General features: G+C 45.3%; 1 protein-coding gene across 1 annotated transcript in view; it reads right to left on the reverse strand.

Annotated features, from left to right (window-relative positions):
- prlh2r (prolactin releasing hormone 2 receptor) overlaps positions 1–20,416 on the reverse strand; it is a 36,585-nt gene extending 16,169 nt beyond the window's left edge. The window contains exon 1 of the mRNA XM_043698478.1: positions 20,300–20,416. The gene's annotated coding sequence lies outside the window, so the exon portion shown is untranslated. The remainder of the gene's footprint in view (positions 1–20,299) is intronic.
- Between the last annotated feature and the right edge of the window lie 1,722 nt (positions 20,417–22,138).

Consider the following 22,138-nt stretch of genomic DNA (forward strand, 5'->3'; position numbering starts at 1 on the left):
TCACATCTACTGCTCTGCCCTCATCAATCCTCTTTGTTACTTCTTCAAAAAACTCAATCAAGTTTGTGAGACATGATTTCCCATGCACAGAGCCATGTTGACTATCCCTAATCAGTTCTTGTCTTTCCAAATACGTGTACATCCTGTCCCTCAGGATTCCTTCCAACAACTTGCAACAGGCTCACTGGTCTATAGTTCCCTGGCTTGTCCTTACCATCTTTCTTAAACAGTGGCACCACGTTAGCCAACCTCCAGTCTTCCTGCACCTCACCTGTGGCTATCAATGATACAAATATCTCAGCAAGGGGCCCAGCAATCATTTCCCTAGTCTCCCACAGAGTTCTAGGGTACACCTGATCTGGTCCTGGGGATTTATCCACCTTTAACTGTTCCAAGACATCCAGCACTTCCTCCTCTGTAATCTGGACATTTTGCAAGATGTCACCATCTATTTCCCTCCATTCTATATCTTCCATGTCCTTTTCCACAGTAAATACTGATGTAAAATACTGGTTTTCTTCTTGAAAACATTGAAGATCAGTAGATTTGCTCTTCCCATAGGAGGAAACATGAATCCAAATGCTCTGACTCTGGACTGTACTGATTGGACATTTGATTGAAAATCCCGTGGAATTCCTGATCCTTGGACCTACGAGGGAATTGGTCAGGAAGTTAAACTTCCAATGGATAGTTCCCCTGCTCTCCAGGACCTTTTGTTAATGTTTCTTTCTCTGAAATAGAATTGGAGAACTCGCACAGCTCCAAATTGCACATCGGGTTAGTCAGCCAGGAGATGTTAGACAGATTAAAACTTATGCCAACATCTAAGAAAACTATCGAGGAAATATTCCCTCCCCACCCTCACCATCCCCCCACCAACCCCCTCCACCCACTCCCACCCCCATCCCACCCAATCCTCTGATCTCCTGACTACATTCATAATCCAATCTTCAAAGTTTGTGCGAAGATTTGTAGCTCGGGTGCTCGTTGTTGTGGTTCTGTTCGCCGAGCTGGAAGTTTTTGTTGCAAACGTTTCGTCCCCTGGCTAGGCGGCATCATCAGTGCTGTCGCTATATACCAACCACTACAGCGGACAGCTGAAACTGACAACCGGAAGCGGCAGGGACAGACCACTATAAACACCGGAGGAAACATCAAAGAAGCGCTTCGCAGGAGGCTCCCAAGCACTGATGATGTTGCCTAGCCAGTGGACGAAACGTTTGCAACAAAAACTTCCAGCTCGGTGAACAGAACCACAACAATAATCCAATCTAACAACACCCCATGACCCTCGGACCTTTGACATTTGACCCAACATAATCAGCGTTCTTACTTGTACATTACGCTGTATCGATCAAACTGTTCTGCCTGACCCACACCCCCAACCACACAATTCTCCCATCAGCCAACCACCACTCTCAACTACCTGACTGCCCCAACCTGACTATTCAGTGGTTAGCACTGCTGCCTTACGGGTTCAATTCCAAGCTTGGACGACTATCTGTGTGGAGTCTGCACATTCTCCCTTTGTCTGTGTGGGTTTCCCCCGGGTGCTCCGGTTTCCTCCCATAATCCAAAGATGTGCAGGTCAGGTGAATTGGCCATGCTAAATTCTCCACAGTGTTCAGGGATGTGTAAGTTTGGTGCATTAGGGGAATGGATCAGGGTTGGTTACTCTTTGGAGGGTTATTGTGGATTTGTTGGACCAAAGGGTCGGTTTCCACACTATACGGATTTTATGATTTCCTGCTATGATTAGCCCCGGCTGATTAACTAAATCCCTTCCACCCCAAACTGATTGCATTACAACTGCCCCCAACTCAAAATGCCTACCCTCCTGATTCAATCCAACCAATCTACGCCACCCCAAATACCTGGAACCCTGGCAAATACTTTAATCAAATTTATTAGCAAGGTATACATGATGGAATGGCACGAAGGAACCCTGCTTGGTTGAGGTGGCAGGTTGGTGAGGCGAGTGAGATGGGTGGGAGCTGGGAGGTGGTGAGGTGGGAGTTGGTTGAGATGGGTGTTGAGGGAGGTAGGTGAAATGGACAGTGAGGGGTTGGTGAAGTGGGTGAGGTGGGAGCTGGGTGACATATTCATTCCTGTTCTGGCTTAAGCCATGTTACTATCAATGTTACTGTCATATCCTCTTTCTGCTTTCAGTTCCCCAGTTTTGTTCACAATACTGTGTGCACTTACATACACACAATTTAACCCTGCCATTTTGTCTTTCTTGACCATTGGAAGGTGACCACTTTGTTCACTGTCAACACTCAAGCCTTCCCTCACTTCTTTATTTCCATTCCCCGTCTTCTCTCTTTGGCCCTCTGCAGCATTTCCAAAACTAAGCCCATTAGCCAACCTAACTGTAACCTCCCCCCTCCCCCCCCACAAACCAGGCCTTACAAGTTTAAATCTATTAGGAGAAAGTGAGGACTGCAGATGCTAGAGATCAGTGTTGAGAGTGTGGTGCTGGGAAAGCGCAGCAGGTCAGGCAACATCCGAGGAGCAGGAGAATTGACATTTCGGGCATAAGCCCTGATGAAACGTCGATTCTCCTGCTCCTCGGATGCTGCCTGACTTGCTGTGCTTTTCTAGTACCACGCTCTCCAAGTTTAAATCTATCCCCACTACACGATTCACTCTCTCAGCCCAGGGACTGGTTCCATTTCTGCTGAACAGCTTCCGCCTTTCCCAAAATTGATTCCACCAGCCCACAGGCCATGCATTCACCTCCCCTGTCTGTCTTTGCCTAAATGGTGAAGCTGTGAGTATATCTGAGATTACTGCCCGGGAGATCCTACTCCTTAACTTCTGACATTGATTCTGCAAGGACCTCCGCACTGTCCCTCCCTACATTGTTACTTCCCCGGCTCTGGTCTCCCTCACTACTCAGAATTTCCTTCCTGCATCTAACCTGCCTTGTCCTGTTAGAATCTTATAGATTTCTATGAGATTCTCCCTCATTCTTCTCAAGTGAATGCAATCCTAACTCAATTTCTCCTCCCACCATCCAGGAATTTATTTGATAGATCTTTGCTACACTCCTTCTTCGGTCAGGGCACCCTTCCTCAGGTGAGGAGCCCAAAACTGCACACAACATTCTTTGACAGAAAGTGTCTTTTTTCAGAAGTACTCAGTTCAACATATTAGATGACTAAACGTCGAATTAGCACGTGCAACTTTTACCCATTTGTTATCGTGCAATAAGGTACGTTTTGCTCAGTTAACAGCCTCTTCCTGTTAAGGTGCAGTGGTGATTGTTCCTCTACTCTGTAAACCAATAAGCCCTTAGGTCCAGTCAAAGAAAGAGGACTGGTGATAACATCCTTATAGCCTTGAATAACAATCTGACCCCTTTCCAAATCCCCCATGATAGTTCAAGCCTAATGATGGAAGAATAGCAGAAATCTGGAAATCACTCCTTTAAAAAGTGCAATAGATTTCACAGAACTCACGGTGGGGAAGGTTAACTTCAATTAGGATTAGTCACGGTCTCAGCAGCACTGAGTGGACTTATATAAAATGCTGAATAGGCTGGGGGCTCATTACATTCAGGGAGAGAGAAAGAGAAAAGCTGAGAGGTGATCTAATCCAGGCCTTTAAAATTACGAAAGGATTTGACAGACTAGAAGTAGAAGAAATGTTTCCATTTGTGAGGACGCAGAAATCATAAACTTAAGACACTAGTAATAAGAAACCTCTTTACCCAGGCTACGGTTAGAATATGGAACTCCCATTCAGGGAGAATTGGGGAAGATTGGATAAGGACATGAGAAAAGATAAAGAGAGAAGAAATAGAAGGGAATACTGACAGAGTGAAATGAAGAAGGTTGGGAGGAGGCTTGCATGGAGCATCATTGCTAGTGAACACTAGGTAGTTTGCTTGGCCTGTTTCTATGCTGTATTTAGCAAGTAACTGTAAGTGAGTTAAGTGAATGGTGGAATAGGTTCAAGGGCTAAATGTTCTAATTTTTCAGTGTTTAGTATTTAATATATAATCTTTGTTCTATATTCTGGAGGGGATAGTTGAATTTTGTTCATATTCAGAAATGTCTGAATTACTTCCGATGGTAGTTCATGATCTTGATGGATAATACAAGGCCACACAACACTGTTGTCACCATTGCAAGAAGTTTACTGAGTAATAGCCAGTGGTTCATTGATTTATTGAGAGCTCTTATGCACCACAAGCTTGCACTTATATAGCATTTTTGATGGAATAAAATGTCTTAAGATGCTTCATAGGATTGTAGATCAGGCAGATAATGACACTTGACTAATACAAAAGCAAATAGTCAAATCTAGCTCAAGGGTGTGAATTTTAAAGTCGAATAATTGTTGGATTCAATGCCGATTAATGAGTACAGGGGATCTGGGTAAATTAAACTCGGTGTCTGTGATGATCTAGACAGCAAAGTATGAAAGACGGGAGAGCAATCAGAAAAGAGTTTAATCTAATAACTTTTCCACTTTTAAATTCAAACATGATTTGCCAAAAGATTACAACATGCAAAAACAATGTTTTTTCAGTTGTACTTAAACAAATACTTTCAGGGCCAAGAGAACTGCACCACGACGCTTTTTAGAATCTCCTGGTTGTTTTGCACATGCACTGTCCACCTCGGTATAGTCCATCTCTCTGAGATCACAGTTATCACCAGGGATTCTCCCTATTCATGAGGGATACATCTCAGCAAAATTCCAACATATAGCAAAAGAATTTTATTTTCCAATTTGTTTATTTTCCAAAAGAAATAATGCAATTAAGGGAAAGAGGGTCAATACACACAGATAAATTCTTTAAGTTGCCTTTATTGTGACAATCAGGGGCTTTTACATCATAGGAAATAATGGAATAAGGGTGGGTTAGGTTCTACGGCATCATTGTACATGTATGTTACTGTACACCTGACAACCTTTACATGACAGAAGTTAAGAGCAACCTCGTGACACACTTTCACTATGAGAACTGAGAATACAAAGAGTGCTGAAAGGGAATGCTGCATAGAGGATGGATTTTAATTTCAATAAATGTGAAGTATTGCATTTTGCTAATACAAACAAGGACAGGGCTTATACTATTAATGGCAGGACCCTGGATAGTGTTGTAGAGCGGGGAGACCTAGTGGTTCAGGTACATAATTCTTTGAAATTTGTGTCGCATGTAGATAGGGTGGTTCAGAAGGCTTTCATTGCTCAGACCTTTGAGTATAGGAGTTGGGGATGTCATGTTGAGGTTTTACAAGACATTGGTGAGGCCTCTTCTGGAGCACTGTGTGCAGTTCTAGTTGCCCTGTTACAGAAAGGATATTATAAAACTGGAGAGGGTTGAGAAACGATTTACCAGGATGTTGCTGGGAATAGAGGGTTTGAGTTACAAAAATAGGCTGGATAGGCTGGGACCTTTTCTCACTGGAGCCTAGGAGTTTGAGGGGTGACCTCAAGGTGAATTACAAGGGTCTTTTCCCTACAGTGGGCAAGTTCGAAACTAGATGGCATAGTTTTAAGATGACAGGAGAAAGATTTCAAAAGGGCATGAGGGGCAACTTTTTTACACAGAGAGTGGTTCATGTGTGTGATGAACTGCCAAAGGAAATGATGGATGTGGGTACAGTTACAGCATTTAAAAGACATTTGGATTAGTCCATGAATAGGAAAGGTTTGGAGGGATATGGGCAAAGCGCAGACAGGTGGGACTAGGTTAGTTTGGGATTATGGCTGGCATGGACTGGTTGGACCGTAGGGTCTGTTTCCGTGCAGTATGACCCTATGGTGGACAGGAGATGCCATAATGGTACATTACCATGCTTAGCAACATGCCGAAGTAACAACGCAAGACATGAAACTGTTGAACTGATATTGAAAGTTGTTCCCTTATGAAATAGGAATGTAAATGTGAAACAATGACTGTCAGAGCATGCGATAGTATAGACCCTCAGTATAGGCTCTTCATAATTACAGACATTTCTCACCTTCATTCCAGCCTCACCTGACATGCGTCCCAAACTTTTTAAAAAAACCAAAGAACTGTTGATGTTGGAAATCAGAAACAAAATCAGAAATCGCTGGAAGATCTTATCAGGTCTGACAGCATCTGGAGAGAGGAAGCAGGGTTAACATTTCAGATTCTGAAGAAAGGTCACTGGATCTGAAATGTTAGCTCTGCTTTCTCTCCACAGATGCTGCCAGACCCGATGAGATTTTCCAGCAATTTCTGATTTTGTTCCCGACCAAAGCTCAGTCTCAACTCTCTTCCCCCTTATATCATCTCTCTGTCTTTTATAGTTTCTCACAGATACTTGGAAAACAGGATTCTTCCACCAACAAGGTTGCTAGGCATAAAGATTATGGTCCCTTTACCATCAGAGATTTGGATCAGAGGATGTTGTACACAGAAGATCTATGCGAAGGAAGGGCAAATTGGTTCATGGATTCTGAGGCTGCCTGTATTTTTTGATAGCCTCAGGGAGTCCACATTCTGTGTGCACTTTTGCAGTAGATTACAACATCATTGTATTGTTTAAAGGGACTGTTTCTTAATTTCTCGCTATTGTGCCCCACTGCTGATGTTCAGATGGAACAGGGTGTGGGCAGATCAGAGAACCTCCTTGTGTGTCTGCTCCTGGCTTGGTCAAGTCAGCCATTAAAGGTAGCTATGGTGAGGGTCATTCGACTTGACTACCTGCCTCTCTCCCATGGCCATGTCACACCCAAGGAATCACTGCAGAGGAAGCAGGTGGAGTGCACTGTTACACATGAAGCTTTCCTCAGATGGAGACCACCACAGAGGTCTGCAGTAGATCACTCTTCCCTAGAAGCAATTATTTTAATTCAATTTGATAAGTTTTCTTTGAAATTTGCTTTTGTCTTTGGAACAGTGCCCCTTTAAGGGCTGGTTCTTTGATTAACCTGGTTAATTTGTTTATTAGTTTATTATTTGTTTTACAAAGTAGTATAAGGATTGGGGCACATTACAGCAGTAATGCCATAAGTGATAGTAAAAGAGGCAGACAGAATGGTTACACTGTTCAAGTACATCAGCGCCAAGTACATCATAGACACATGAACTGACCTGGAGGCTTCACATCACCTTAGAGACAGTGATCTGCAATCACTTATCAGTATAATAACATGAATAGCTCACCAACAGGGACAAGCACATTATTTTTAGGTCTCACTGTTACATGAGATCAGAACTGTAAACCAGACTCATCCTGGCAGTAACTGTAGAACATTCCTCTTGGCGAAGCAAAGCTGGAGAGGAGCTCTGATGGAAATATTTGAAATCATGAGAAGTCTGGACAGGGTGAATAGGTATAATGTTTTCTCACTTGTGTTATGGCTAAGAACAAGAGGTTGCAGTAATTTGTTAAAGAAGCAAAAGTGAGACAAGGAAAATCTTTTTCATGTAGTAAGTGCTGAACAAAGAGACTTTGGAGTGCAGGTTCATAGTTCCTTGAAAGTGGAGTCGCAGCTGGATAGGATAGTGAAGAAGGCATTTGATATGCTTTCCTTTATTGGTCAGAGTAATGAGTATAGGATTGGGAGGGCATGTTGCGGCTGTACAGGACATTGGTTAGGCCACTGTTGGAATATTGCGTGCAATTCTGGTCTCCTTCCTATCGGAAGGATGTTTTGAAACTTGAAAGGGTTCAGTAAAGATTCACAAGGATGTTACAAGGGTTGGAGGATTTGAGCTATAGGGAGAGGCTGAACAGGCTGGGGCTGTTTTCCCTGGAGCATCGAAGATTGAGGGATGACCTTATAGAGGTTTATAAAGTCATAAGGGGCATGGATAGGGTAAATAGACAAGGTATTTTCACTGGGGTGGGGGAGTCCAGAACTAGAAGGCATATGTTTAGGGTGAGAGGGTAAAAATTTAAAAGCGACCTGAAGGGCAACTTTCTCACACAGAGGGAGGAGCGTGTATGGAATGAGCTGCCAGAGGAAGTGGTGGAGGCTAGTACACTTACAAGATTTAAAAGGCATCTGGATGGGGACATAAATAGGAAGGGTTTAGAGGGATTATGGGCCAAGTGCTGGCAAATGAGACTAGATTATTTTAGGATATCTGGTCCGCATGGATGAGTTGGACCGAAGGGTCTGTTTCCGTGCTGTACATTTCTGTGACTCTATGTCTCTAAGTGGTTGGGGTCCAGAATGCACTGTCTCAGAGTGTAGTGTGGCAGGTTCAGTCGAGAGTTTCAACAGGGAATTACATTGGTTACTGGAAGGGGAATAATGTGATGGGTTGTGGAGAGAAAAATCAAACTTGATGTCTCAGGATTGTAAGGTTTTATCCCCAGAGATACTTTTCTTCATGAGTGTTGCTTTATCTGCTCAGTATTATGGATTTTCTGTTTTCAATTTCATATTTCCAGCATTTGCAGTCTTTCACCTTTGCACTGAACACTGGAAACCTAGAGAACTCCGACAATGTAGTGAGTCCTATCAACGTAATGAACACCATCAATATGTTGAACACTCGTAATGCAATGAACACTGTAAATGTATTAAATACTGGATATGCATTGAACACTGAAAGTTTCAACCATTGAACTGTATTCATTTTCAAAGTATGCATAGTTCCAACAGTGATTGTCCTATTATTGAGGTGATATAGTCTGACATATTCACAGATGAACTCTGTGAAGTTACGTGGGAAACCGTGCATCAGTCTTAATTCTTAAGAATAACTATTCAACTATGACATCAGATTGCCATATGGAAGGACAGCTGAGGATACCAGACTCAAGTTGACAATAGTGAAAACCTGATGCTGCTGGTAGGTTGTGGGATGACTTAATTCACAAAATGGCAGATTGCCTAAGCAAGATTGACTGGAGATCTGAATAATCTAGGAAGAATGTAGCTCACTGGGAACAATTCTGTACTTTGAAGACAATTCTTTCGACTTGACAGGCACAGGTAATGCAGTCCTTGCCCGACTTGCAGCTGTAAACGTGACGGATTTTTGGGACAATCTTTGTGGTGATGCTTATCGACTGGTGCTCTCTTAAATTAAAATAAAAGAATTGGTCTCTAAAGACCCTGGACGAGTGGTTTTGAGGAGCCCTTATCCTCCTCCATCTCCCAACAGTTTTTCCAGCTCTGGGCTTGCCTCACTTCATTCTTCCTGCCATGCTTTCTGCCCACAGGTCATCCTTGGTTCGAAGCAATTTCTTTCAACACAAGACTTTCATTGTCAGAGACACTAGAGCATAGGAGGTTGAGAGGCAACCTTATAGAAGTTTATAAAATAATGAGGGGCATAGATAGAGTTAATGGTAGGTATCTTTTCCCCAGGGTGGGGGATTTCAAGACCAGGGGATACATTTTTAAGGTGAGAGGAGAGAGATTTTAAAAAAGACATGAGGGGCAAATTCTTTTTACTCAGAAGGTGGTTCATGTGTGGAATGAACTTTCTGAGGAAGTGGTGGATGTGGGTACAATTACAATGTTTAAAAGGCATTTGGATAAGTACATGAATAGGAAAGGTTTGGAGGGATATGGGCCAGCAGCAGACCGGTGGGACAAGTTTAGTTTGGGATTATGGTCAGCATGGACTGGTTGGACCGAACGGTCTGTTTCCGTGCTGTATGACTCTATGACTCTGTGACAGGACAGCAGGATAAGCCAGAACACAACCCATAACTGGAATGTACAATGTTAAAAATCATGCAACACCAGGTTATAGTCCAGCATGTTTAATTGGAAGCACTAGCTTTCAAAGTGCTGCTCCTTCACCATCTGATGAAGGAGAGCACTCCAAAAGCTAGTGCTTCCAATTAAACCTATTGGACTATAACCTGGTGTTGCGTGATTTTTAGCTTTGTACACCCCAGTCCAACACCGGCATCTCCAAATTATAACTGGAATGGTAATCACCGTGGGAAGGCTCTAAAATGACAACAAACCAACTAGCAACCAGAAGGGAATAAAATGACACAACTAAAGAATAAGTAGTTTATGATTACTTTAAATCATAGAGAGGGTGGAATGAGGTATGGCACGCATTTAATGTAGTACAGCATTATCATCAGTTGTGTAACATTAAGGCAGGATGTTGGCTGGAGGGTAGGGTATGGGGGTCAAATTATGCCACAAAATCAGCACCGCATTATCATCCTAAACACTATTCACTCACAGGCCTGAGGTGGTGCTCTTACTGCCAAAGATATGAGAGCCCTGAGCCATTAATAAGTGGCTTAGGGCTGGAGCACTATGTAAGGCAGCACCTTGGGGAGATTTCAATGTGATTCATGTTTAAACCTTTATCCACTTTGTCATTTCCAGGTTAGGAGGCCGACAAGCTCACAGAGAGAGAGAGAGAGAGAGACAAGCCAGCCACTGCTGTACATTTGTGGTAGTTTGTTCAAGGTTTTGTAAATGAAGAAGGCAGAGCAGAAAAACAATAATGTGGCCTTAAACCACATAAATGTCCCCGCCTCACTGTTACTGAAGTGCAGGGACATTCTCTTTAGCGTTTTCACCAACATTCGTTTCTCTCTCAGCTCCATTCCTGATCATCCAGCTCCATGCTGATTCGCGGGAGCTTGCTGAGTGAAAATTGACTGCTGTGTTTTTCATGGAGTAACAGTGATTACCCTTCAAAACGTACATCATTATCTGCGAGGCCCTTTGAGATGGTCTGAGGTCATGCAAGCTGCTGTTAAGATGCAAGTTACCTCTTTGCTTTTCCTTGTTGTTAATCCAGCTCCTTTCACACCTCCACGGCATTCCACAATCTTGTAGATGAACAGAGATAAGGCAGGACGAAACATTCCCACAACTGATGTCACTCGAGGTTTGATTATTGGCAAGGACCCCAGGATCATACCCTGATTTTTCTTGAACAGTTTCCTGGGTTCATTTGCACACATCTTAACTGATGGACATAGCCCAGGTTTTGCATTTCTGACAGAGTAGCTTTCCCTCAGTACTGCTGTGTCATTGATGCACAGAATGTTTACAGTGCAGAAAGAGTCCATTCAGCCCATCGAGTCTCCTCTGACACTCCACAGAGCATCCCACCCAGAACCAGCACCCGACACTGTCCCTGCAACCCTGCATTTACCATGATTAAACCAACTAGCCTTTACATCTTTGGACTGTGGGAGGAAACCAGAGGACCCAGAGGAAACCCACACAGACAGACAGGCACCTGAGGGTGGAATCAAACCCAGGTCTCTGGTGCTGTGAGGCAGCACTGCTAACCATTAAGCCACCAGACAGGATTAGGTGCCCAAGTCTCTGAAGGTGCACTTGAACCTGTGAGCTTCAGACTCTGGATAAGAAAGGTTGCGGCTGCTGGAAAATAATCAGAGCATTTAAGGCTCAGAGCCGTTGTAAAGGTAAACTCACCATAATACTACAGTCTCATTAGAGAGAGAGAAAGAACTGGAGGTGTCACTCTGCATCGCAAACCAGCCATCCAGCCAACTGAGCGAACTCATCCCAGCCTGAGAAACAGCTCATCTGAAAAACTGGGCTGCTATTAAACCAGATAGACTTAGAGAGAAAAGATGGATGGACACTCTTTCCTCTGCCAAGCATGTCCTGAACAAGGGGAATATAACCTTAAAGTTAGGACTAGGGATGGCCAGGGGTGATCTCAGCCAGGCCTACCTCACACCAAGGGGAGGGGAAATCTGTGGAACCCTCTCCCTCCAAAAACATGATCGAGGCTGGGGGCGGGGTCAAGTGAAAATGTCAAAACAGAGATTGATGCATTTTTCTTAGGCCTGGGTATTAAAGACTGCAAAATGAAGGCAGAGGATGGAACTGAGATCCAAACCAATCACGATCTTAATTGAATTTTGGAATAGGGACAAGGGACTGAATGGTCAAAAGGTTCTACCATACATCAGCAGGGTATGTGAAGGTACTCTTGGTATTTTCAAGAATACAACCAAAGCAGGTCATTCAGCCACAACAATACTCCACATGAACCAGCTTCCCACTTTAATCTATACAGAACTCGCTATTGTTCTCCTTACATATGGATTCTGTACCATTTCAATACGCCTCAGATACCCCATATGGCAGTGAATTTCTCATTCTGACCACTCTCCAGATCACAGTGTTTCCCCTGAATTCCTGATTGGATTTATTTGTGTCTTTCTTTGGCTGGTCTTGTCCTAGTTGACCATCACAAAAATCAGCTCCACCTGCCACATCTTTGACGGGAGCCACAGTGTCATCTATCTACTGTTCACAAGTCCTGCCATTCAGAAGTGAAATCAGAAACATTTTACAGCCAGTTGGGATACAGTGTATGAAGCCTCTTACCCTGACCCACTGTAACAGCGATTCACAATGGGCATACACACACACGTATATACAAACACACACACATGCACACGTGCGCGTGCACACACACTCACTCACTCACTCTCTCTCTCTCACAATCAGTCACACACACTCACTCTATCTCTCACAATCAGGCACGCGCACGTGCACACACACACTCACTCTCTCACAATCAGTCACACACACACACACACACCGGTTTTCGGTAAACTCCAGGAAACATCATACTCTTTTCTCTGAGGCCAACTCTTTTTGCTGTTTACAGGATCGATAAGCGGAGGGGAGACACACACAGCCAGCTAATGTTCCAAATCTTGTGTCCCTCTTACCAGAGAGCTGCACTCAATACACACACATGGCTGCTGGTTTTATAGGAATTGCCTAGACAGAGCACCACCTGAACTGTGAAACAGGGAGGAAGGAAGCACCCCAGTAAGCATGGGCCATGCAGGAGAAGAAAAGACCTGATTGTAGCAGAAACCAGAAAACACACAGGACAAATCCTGGGAAGGGAATAGCAGCATGTGGTCCAGGAGGTCACCTCTTGGAGTTGGGCTCCAGGAACCTTGCCCAGAGTTTCATACTCGCATAAGCGATCAAGGTCACTCAATACAGCTCCCAATTACATTTCCTGCTCCCTTCGCCACTTGCCTCTCCCTCTTCTCCACCAGCCCCTCACACACCACTGTCTCTCCCTGATCCGCCGCCCCATCACACAACACCCCAGCCCCTCTTCCTGTTCCTCCAGCCCCTCTCCCTGTTCCAACCTCTCTCCCTGCTCCAACAGCCTCTCTCCCTGCTCCACCAGCCCCTCTCCCTGCTCCCCTAACCTCTCTCCCTGCTCCAACAGCCTCTCTCCCTGCTCCACCAGCCCCTCTCCCTGCTCCCCTAACCTCTCTCCCTGCTCCAACAGCCTCTCTCCCTGCTCCACCAGCCCCTCTCCCTGCTCCCCTAACCTCTCTCCCTGCTCCAACAGCCTCTCTCCCTGCTCCACCAGCCCCTCTCCCTGCTCCCCTAACCTCTCTCCCTGCTCCAACAGCCTCTCTCCCTGCTCCACCAGCCCCTCTCCCTGCTCCCCTAACCTCTCTCCCTGCTCCAACAGCCTCTCTCCCTGCTCCACCAGCCCCTCTCCCTGCTCCCCTAACCTCTCTCCCTGCTCCAACAGCCTCTCTCCCTGCTCCACCAGCCCCTCTCCCTGCTCCCCTAACCTCTCTCCCTGCTCCAACAGCCTCTCTCCCTGCTCCACCAGCCCCTCTCCCTGCTCCCCTAACCTCTCTCCCTGCTCCAACAGCCTCTCTCCCTGCTCCACCAGCCCCTCTCCCTGCTCCCCTAACCTCTCTCCCTGCTCCAACAGCCTCTCTCCCTGCTCCACCAGCCCCTCTCCCTGCTCCCCTAACCTCTCTCCCTGCTCCAACAGCCTCTCTCCCTGCTCCACCAGCCCCTCTCCCTGCTCCCCTAACCTCTCTCCCTGCTCCAACAGCCTCTCTCCCTGCTCCACCAGCCCCTCTCCCTGCTCCCCTAACCTCTCTCCCTGCTCCAACAGCCTCTCTCCCTGCTCCACCAGCCCCTCTCCCTGCTCCCCTAACCTCTCTCCCTGCTCCAACAGCCTCTCTCCCTGCTCCACCAGCCCCTCTCCCTGCTCCCCTAACCTCTCTCCCTGCTCCAACAGCCTCTCTCCCTGCTCCACCAGCCCCTCTCCCTGCTCCCCTAACCTCTCTCCCTGCTCCAACAGCCTCTCTCCCTGCTCCACCAGCCCCTCTCCCTGCTCCCCTAACCTCTCTCCCTGCTCCAACAGCCTCTCTCCCTGCTCCACCAGCCCCTCTCCCTGCTCCCCTAACCTCTCTCCCTGCTCCAACAGCCTCTCTCCCTGCTCCACCAGCCCCTCTCCCTGCTCCCCTAACCTCTCTCCCTGCTCCAACAGCCTCTCTCCCTGCTCCACCAGCCCCTCTCCCTGCTCCCCTAACCTCTCTCCCTGCTCCAACAGCCTCTCTCCCTGCTCCACCAGCCCCTCTCCCTGCTCCCCTAACCTCTCTCCCTGCTCCAACAGCCTCTCTCATTGCTACTGTTCCACATTACCATCACTTACTCTGCTGTAATCTCTAACAAGACTTGAGCCTAATATTCAGCTGTCACCTGTAATTATTCAGTCCTGCTTCAAAACGAAGTACCTCAACTCGTCCACACATCAGCGAGTGTCACATTCTAACCGCTCTCCTGATCAGGATGACCCTCCTGAATGCCTTAGGGGATTTATTAATCCTTTCTTCTACTTGTTTCATCTGAGTAACAGTTTCTGAAGATCATTGGGAAGTTCAGGTCCACTGACACTCCTGCAGTCTAGGCCTAACTCTCACATACTTTCCAATTAGCTCTTGCCCACCAGTGTTTCACAGACCATCCAAGCCCGTCGCTCCAGCTATTCAGCTACGGTAGGCATTTCACCCAAACTCATTGCAACACGGTCACTGACATGTTTGTCTCTTTCTTGCAAGTGAAGGCATGCCCTCTTGTGAATGACCTCAGTCACAGTACCTCTGGAGTTGAAGGTGCTTCCCAAAACAGGGAAGGCCGTGACAGTGTCCCTGCCAGATCTGACACCCTTCCAGGAGGAGTGATGGATGCAAACTGCAGCTATATTCTGGACAGTACTCAGAAGGTACAGCCCATTCTGTTTGACGCTCCCATTGCTCTGGAAAATTATCAACACCAACAATATGAGATAGTCAGTGACCTTCTCCAGAGTGGAAGTGATCATGGATGATCTACTAGTGGAGATATAATGGAAGAAACCATTACAGACCATGATCAGACCCGAGAGAGAGCTTGCCATATTAACCTGAAGCTAAACAAGGTTAAACAATGTGACTGACATCAAGTCCACGGTTATGTCGTGACAGTTGAAAGCATTTTAACCTGATGCTGATGACATCTGAGCTGTAGCTGAGATGCAGCAACCATCAGGTGTGATGGCAGTGTAACAGTCCGTTGGAGTTGCAAGGGATTAGTTCATTTCCTGCCCAGTTTAACACCAGAGTGTGTACCTCTCCACAAGCTACAGATAAAGATGTGGCATGGAATTTGAACAGAAGGCAGCTTTCACTCACATCAAAAAACTAGTGATGACAACTCCAGTCCTGAGGTCCTGTCATGTCAGTGAGGAAGTCGCCCTGCAGTGAGATAGACAACAGTTTCACTTGCATTAACCAAACTGAATGCACAGCTTGAGAACGAATGCCTGCAAAATGTCTTTGTTAGTGAACATTTTAATCAGTACCTCTCTTAAGATGCAGTTGGTAGTATCCCTACCCTTGGATCAGGAGGTCCAGGTTTAAGTCCCACTGGCTTCAGAGGTGAGTAATAACATCTCTGAAGCAGGTTGATTAGGAAAAACAGGCTTATAATTTAAAAGAATTAAAGTGACAGTGGGGTCTGACCACAAGCTACTTAAAAGCATCTCTCTGAATCTGCTTCAATCCAAAGCTTCTGTGTGGAAAGGCACTTTGTTTACGGAGGCAATAACCGGAAGGGAATTACAAACACGGGAAGGGGAGATGGATGCTGTCAAGAGCAGCACTCCTTTTCAAGGAAGTTGATGACACTAGAACAGAATCATAGCATTCCTATAGTGCAGGAAGAGGCCATTCAGTCCATCAAGTCTGCCAACCCTCTGAAGAGCATGCCACCAAGAACCAAGACCCCACCCTATAACTCTGCATTTTACCATGGCTAATCCATCTAGCCTACACACTGTGGGACAATTTAGCATGACCAGTCCGCCTAACCTGGTGGGAGGAAACCGGAGCACCCAGAGGAAACCCACACAAACACAAGGAGAATGTGCAAGCTCCATACAGACAGTCACCCGAGGGCGGCACGGTGGCACAGTGGCACAGTGGTTAGCACTGCTGCCTCACAGCGCCAGAGACCTGGGTTCAATTCCCGCCTGAGGCGACTGACTGTGTGGAGTTTGCACATTCTCCCCGTGGCTGCATGGGTTTCCTCCGGGTGCTCCGGATTCCTCCCACAGTCCAAAGATGTGCAGGTCAGGTGAATTGGCCATGCTAAATTGCCCGTAGTGTTAGGTAAGGGGTAGATGTAGGGGTATGGGTGGGTTGCGCTTCGGTGGGGCGGTATGGACTTGTTGGGCCGAAGGGCCTGTTTCCACACTGTAAGTAATCTAATCTAACCCAGGTCCCTGGTGCTGCGAGGTAGTAGTGCTAACCACTGAGCCATTGTGCCATAGAGTGTGAAATTTTCCAGCAACAGCAATGATACAGTCTTGAAGTTATCGAGTCAACAGAGACTCTGAATCCGACAAACTGATGTCCTGCTCGAGTCGAGTAAATTAACAACAAGTGGAAACTCCCAAGCGCTACAGAAAGTAAAGTGGTCAGGATCGAACCGTCAAAGACTCAGCTGGTGGCGTTAAGAGTGTATTTGGCATTCTGACATTAAGCAATAGCCCAATCTTGAACAAAGAAAATAGAGTCAGTATTGAAATGGAGACAAGAAACAAAATGCTGAGCACATTCTGTGTGAATCATCAAGAAATTAAGTCTCATCTGAGGAAGAGATTACAATGTTCTATCTTCAGCAATAAGACCAAAGACTTCATCTGCCAGTGCAGTGAACATCAAGTTAAAAAAACCTAAGCTAAGGCACTCATGACTCATGATGTTCCAGACAAACTATGGAAGAAGGATGAAGTTAATCCTTTCATTCTCACAGGAACTGTCACCATCAATTTACCATGCTGGGATTGAAAAACATCAATGACTGAAAGCAGACTTCAGTCATTACAGCAATCCAGACATTGTGATGAGTGACAATGCCCCTCAATTCACAAATGGAGAATTCAGGTATTTTATAAATGCTTGGAAACTTCAGCATCACACATCATCTCTACACTACCCCAGTCAAAGTGAAAAGCTGAGGCAGCAGTAAAGACTGCCAAAGGGGAATCATTAAGAGCAGAAAAATCCAGCACAGAGGTGGACATGGCGTACTCCGCCAATAGCTAAAACTCAAAATCCAGAACTGATACAGGAGTGGGTGACAAAATCAAAGTGAAATGACAGAAAGCCAAATTTCACTTTGATAAAGGTGCCAAATCAGCACTGTAAGTTGGAGAGCAAGTCAGAATGCAAACATTTAATGGTCTTAATAAAATCTCCCCCCTCAGCAACTTGGGACCTGTGTAAAGAAGCTGTCATTTCCATTGTACACCGTGGAAAAGAACGACCAGGTATGTCATTGTAAGAACAGACTTTTGTGCAACTGGAGAGACCGCTGATGGGGAGGATGTGATTTCAACAATCACACCTTGAACCGAATGAACATTAGTCCTGGCGGGCCAACACTTAATACACCAATGACATTCCATATAAAGACAAGATCACTGTCGGAATGGATGGACACCAGATGAAAAAGCAATAACAATTCAAGTTATATCACTAGATGCCCCAAACACTTTAAACATTGTTAAAAATCACACAACACCAGGTTATAGTCCAACAGGTTTAATTGGAAGCACCAGCTTTCTGAACGCTGCTCCTTCATCAGGTGGTTGTGACTTTAAACATTATGTGTGCAATGCATGTGTAGGGACAGACTACAATGCAAAAACTGTTTTCTGTACAGAGGTGATAGTCATTGTGGATCACACCCGAGCTTAGCTTGCAACTGCAAATTACAGTTCTTTTCATTCATGGGATGAAGGATGTTGTTGGACAGACCAATATTTATTACTTCATCCCAGAGACCAGTTAAAAGTCAATTGCATTTTTCTAGGTCATGTAGTCCAGACCAGGTAAGGACAGCAGTTTCCTTCCCTAAAGGACATTAGGGAAACAGATGGGCTTTCCTGACAATTGGCAATGATTTTATGAATACTATTGATTACAGATTTTTATTGAACTCAAATTCTACCATCTGCCATGGTGGGACATGACCTGAGTTTCTGGATTAACAGCCCAGCAATGATACCACTAGGCCATGGCCTCCCCATGGACGTTGGACAATGTTTGGCCATTATTTTACCTTAGTAGGAGAAGTGCCTTTGATGCTCCGCGCTTTGCTGTAGTGATTTGAATTTTGTCATCCATCATATATGGAAGGGGGTTGCAGGCACTCAGTATCAGGTCACTGGGATAGCTGTGAAACCAGTCTGGGGGAGGGTGGGGGTGCTAGCAGGAACAAGAACCTGCTGCCTTCTTTCAGAATGCGTGCTCCCACCTATGTCACTGCCAAATATTAATGGTCAGCCCATGCAGGGACAAGTGCAGTCTGAAGCCAGCTGACCTGGGCAGAGAGAGTTAGAATGATGCACATTAAAATATAAGAAATAGGAACAGAAACAGGCTATTTTTGGGCCCTGGAGGCTTATCCACAATTCAGTAAGATCATGTTTCATAAAATCCCTACAAGTATGGGAGCAGGCCAGTTAGTCCATCAAATCCACATTGACACTCTGAAGAGCATCGCACCCACACCCACTCCCTGGCCCTCTGTCACCTAGCCTGCACTGTAGGAAGAAATCCACGTACACACCGGAGAATGTGCAAACTTCACAGACACAATTACCTGAGGGTGGAATTACCCAGGTCCCCAGCGCTGTGAGGCAGCAGTGCCAACGACTGAACCACTGTGATCTAGCTGTGGGCACAACTCATTTTATCTATCTATTCCCTTGTTGATCAAATATGTCGAACTCAGTCTTGAGTATATTCAAAGTTCTGGCCTGCAGTGTTAATCTGGAGGTTTGGAGTTCATCCTCACCTCCATCTCAAAAGAAAGCCCTTTAATTCTGAAACTGGGGTTCCTAGTAATAGATTCCCCAACAAGACGAGAGACAGTCACAGCATCTATGCCCTTAGAATCATTTCTGTTTCAACAAGATCTTTTTTCTAAACCCCAACCCGCAGTAGCTTTCCTCATAAGACAATCCCTTTACCCCAGGAATCAACCTCAGTGAACTTTCACTGAACTGTCTTGAAATGTGAGGACAGTGCTCCTTAAATATTGCTCCATAGACAGTGCTCTGGGTGGGATCTAATTATGCTGCCTACTTTTGGAGCAAGAATTCCCTACTTTTACACTCCAACCTCCACTGCAGTAAAGCCCAGCATCACATCTGCTCTGATAATTATTTGCTGCACTTAGAACTCTCTTATGATTCAGACGCTGATCCATCTGTATTGCATTCTGTCGTCTCTCTCTCTCTCTCGATTTAAATAAGTCTTTTTTTTATTCTTCCTTCTGAGTGGACAACCTCACATTTTCCCAGATCATAATCCATCCCACTCCCTCAACCCATGTAGATCCCTGTGCAGGTGCTTCCACCTGTATCTTTATATCATCAGTAAGTTTGGCTACAATACAGATGGCCCCGTTTACTATGGGTTGTAAAGGATTTAAGGCACCACCACTGATCCGACTGATCCCATGGGTTTGCCGATCCAAAATGTATCCATTTACTCCAACTCTCTTTTCCCTGTCAGTGCGTTAGTTCCCTGCCCATGTTAAAGCATCATCCCCAAAACCATGAGCTCCTAATATAAGCCGAAAGAGTCAGAATAAGACTGTTATAGCGTGTAATGCCTCAATCTAAAACACTTCAAAACTGACCTGCCTCTGCCTCAGGTTATTCCCTTACAGACATCTAATGATACTAATAAGGTACAATAAACCTTCATTTGGTTATAACCTTCCATATTTCACATCAAACCAGTCGATACTTAGCGAAGATTATACCTGATCTAACACTGTCAGAAATAGAATCCCATGAAATACAGCAAGAAGCAATTTCTGTATGATGCCTCCTAGGTTTTTAACTGAATTCATAAGATAAATAATAGTCCTACTCAAGCAAGCCACCTTTTCAATGTTTAAATTCAAAAAACAAAGCAGTGTTCTGTACATGATTAATAACTATTCATTTTACTTGTTACTGTGATAAATTAGAAAGCTGTCCACAGACCTGTGGGGAGTTGCCAACAATTTCAGAAAAAAGTGTTCCTGATGTGATTCACTGAATTCGGTCCCCGGGGTGAGGAGATAGCTACAAGGTCCAGGAGAGCATCCAGGGGCTGCTCGAGAGTACTGGATCAGGGTTAGACTGAGGCTGCAGAAAGTGTCAGAGCCACATCTTCCACCGAGCTCACACAACTGACAGGTCCCTCAACTCCCCCTGCATGTGTAACTGGAGTCTGTTTTGTGCAGAATGTGGAACTGGAATCTGTCTGACACATTATTTGGAACTGGAGTGGAATTTAATACAGAATGTGGAGCTGGAATCTGCCGAACACATTATTTGGAACCGGAGTGGGTTTGCTACAGAATGTGAAACTGGAGTGGGAATTTTGCAAAAATATGGGTCAGATTGCTGCAGAATGTGGAATTGAAGATGGCGAGGTACAGGATGTGGAAATGGAATTAGCTTGATTTAGAATGTGGAGCTAATGTTAACCAGATTGATACAGCTCTTGCGAAGGTGGTGACAAGCTGCTTTCTTAAACCGCTGCAGTCCACATGTTGTGGGTTGATCCACAATGCCATTAGGGAGAGAGTACCAGGGTTTTGATACCGTGATAATGAAGGTGCAGCGATATATTTCCAAGTCAGGATGATCAATGGCTTTGAGGGGAACTTGCAGGTGGAAGTGTTCCCAAACATCTGCTGCCCTTCTCCTTCTCGATGGAAGTGATCGTGGGTGTGGAAGGTGCTGCCTGAGGATCTTTGGTGAATTTCAGCAGTGCATCTTGTAGGTTGCACATGCTGCTACTTCAAAACCTGGATGGTGGAAGGGAGTGAATATTTGTGGCATGGTGCCAATCAAGCAGGCTGCTTTGACTTGGATGGTGTTACGTTTCTTAAGTGTTGTTTGAGCTTCCCCCATCCAGGAAAGTGGGGAGTATTCCATCACACTCCTGACTTGTGCCTTGTAGATGGTGGATAGGCTTTGGAGAGTCAGCAGGTGATTTGCTTGCAACAGTATTCCTAGCCTCTGACCTGCTCTTGTAGCCATTCTGTTTGTGTGGTGAATCCAGTTGAGTTTCTGGTTAGCGATAACCCCTAGGATGTTGTCAGTGGGGGATACAGCGACGGTAACATCCTTGAATGTCAAGGGGTGGTGGTTAGATGGTCTCTTATTGGAGATGGTCATTGCCTGGCATTTGTGTGGCACACATGTTAATTACCACTTGTCAGTCTAAGCCTGGAACTTGTCCAGACCCTATTACATTTGAACATGTACTGCTTTGGTATCTGAAGAGTTGTGAATGGTGCTGAATATTGTGCAAACATCCACACATTGTCAATTGTCAGTTGTTATATACCGGGATAAATGAAGCTTGTTAACAATTTTAGTGACAATGGGAATCGACTGACAGAGGTCTATACTTCAGACTCCCTCAGGGAAACCTCAGCCCTCTTCAAATTCGACTACACTTGGCAGCAGTGTTAAAAAGTGGGCAGTCACTACGACTGGCAACATTGTGAATTCCATCTGTCTCAAGCTGCAGGAACGAACGAAATTCTCAACCCTGAAAAGATAAAGGCTTCTCAACACGTTCCAATATTCAGAAGTGCAATGTTTACAATCAGTGGCATATCATACATGAGCATATCTCACTGTTCAGGAAGTTTTGTTTTATTCTGCTGTGGGATATGGGCTTCAGTGGTCAGACCAGCATTTTTCATCCATCCCTAACTGCCCCCGAGAGGATGGCGATGAATCATCTTAATGAACTGATGCAACACATTTGTTAAACGCAGCCCGAGTGTTGGTTCAGAATAGAGCTCCAGGACTTTGACCCAG

This window comes from Chiloscyllium plagiosum, chromosome 10, assembly GCF_004010195.1.
Source record: "Chiloscyllium plagiosum isolate BGI_BamShark_2017 chromosome 10, ASM401019v2, whole genome shotgun sequence".
NCBI classification, from domain to species: Eukaryota; Metazoa; Chordata; class Chondrichthyes; order Orectolobiformes; family Hemiscylliidae; genus Chiloscyllium; species Chiloscyllium plagiosum.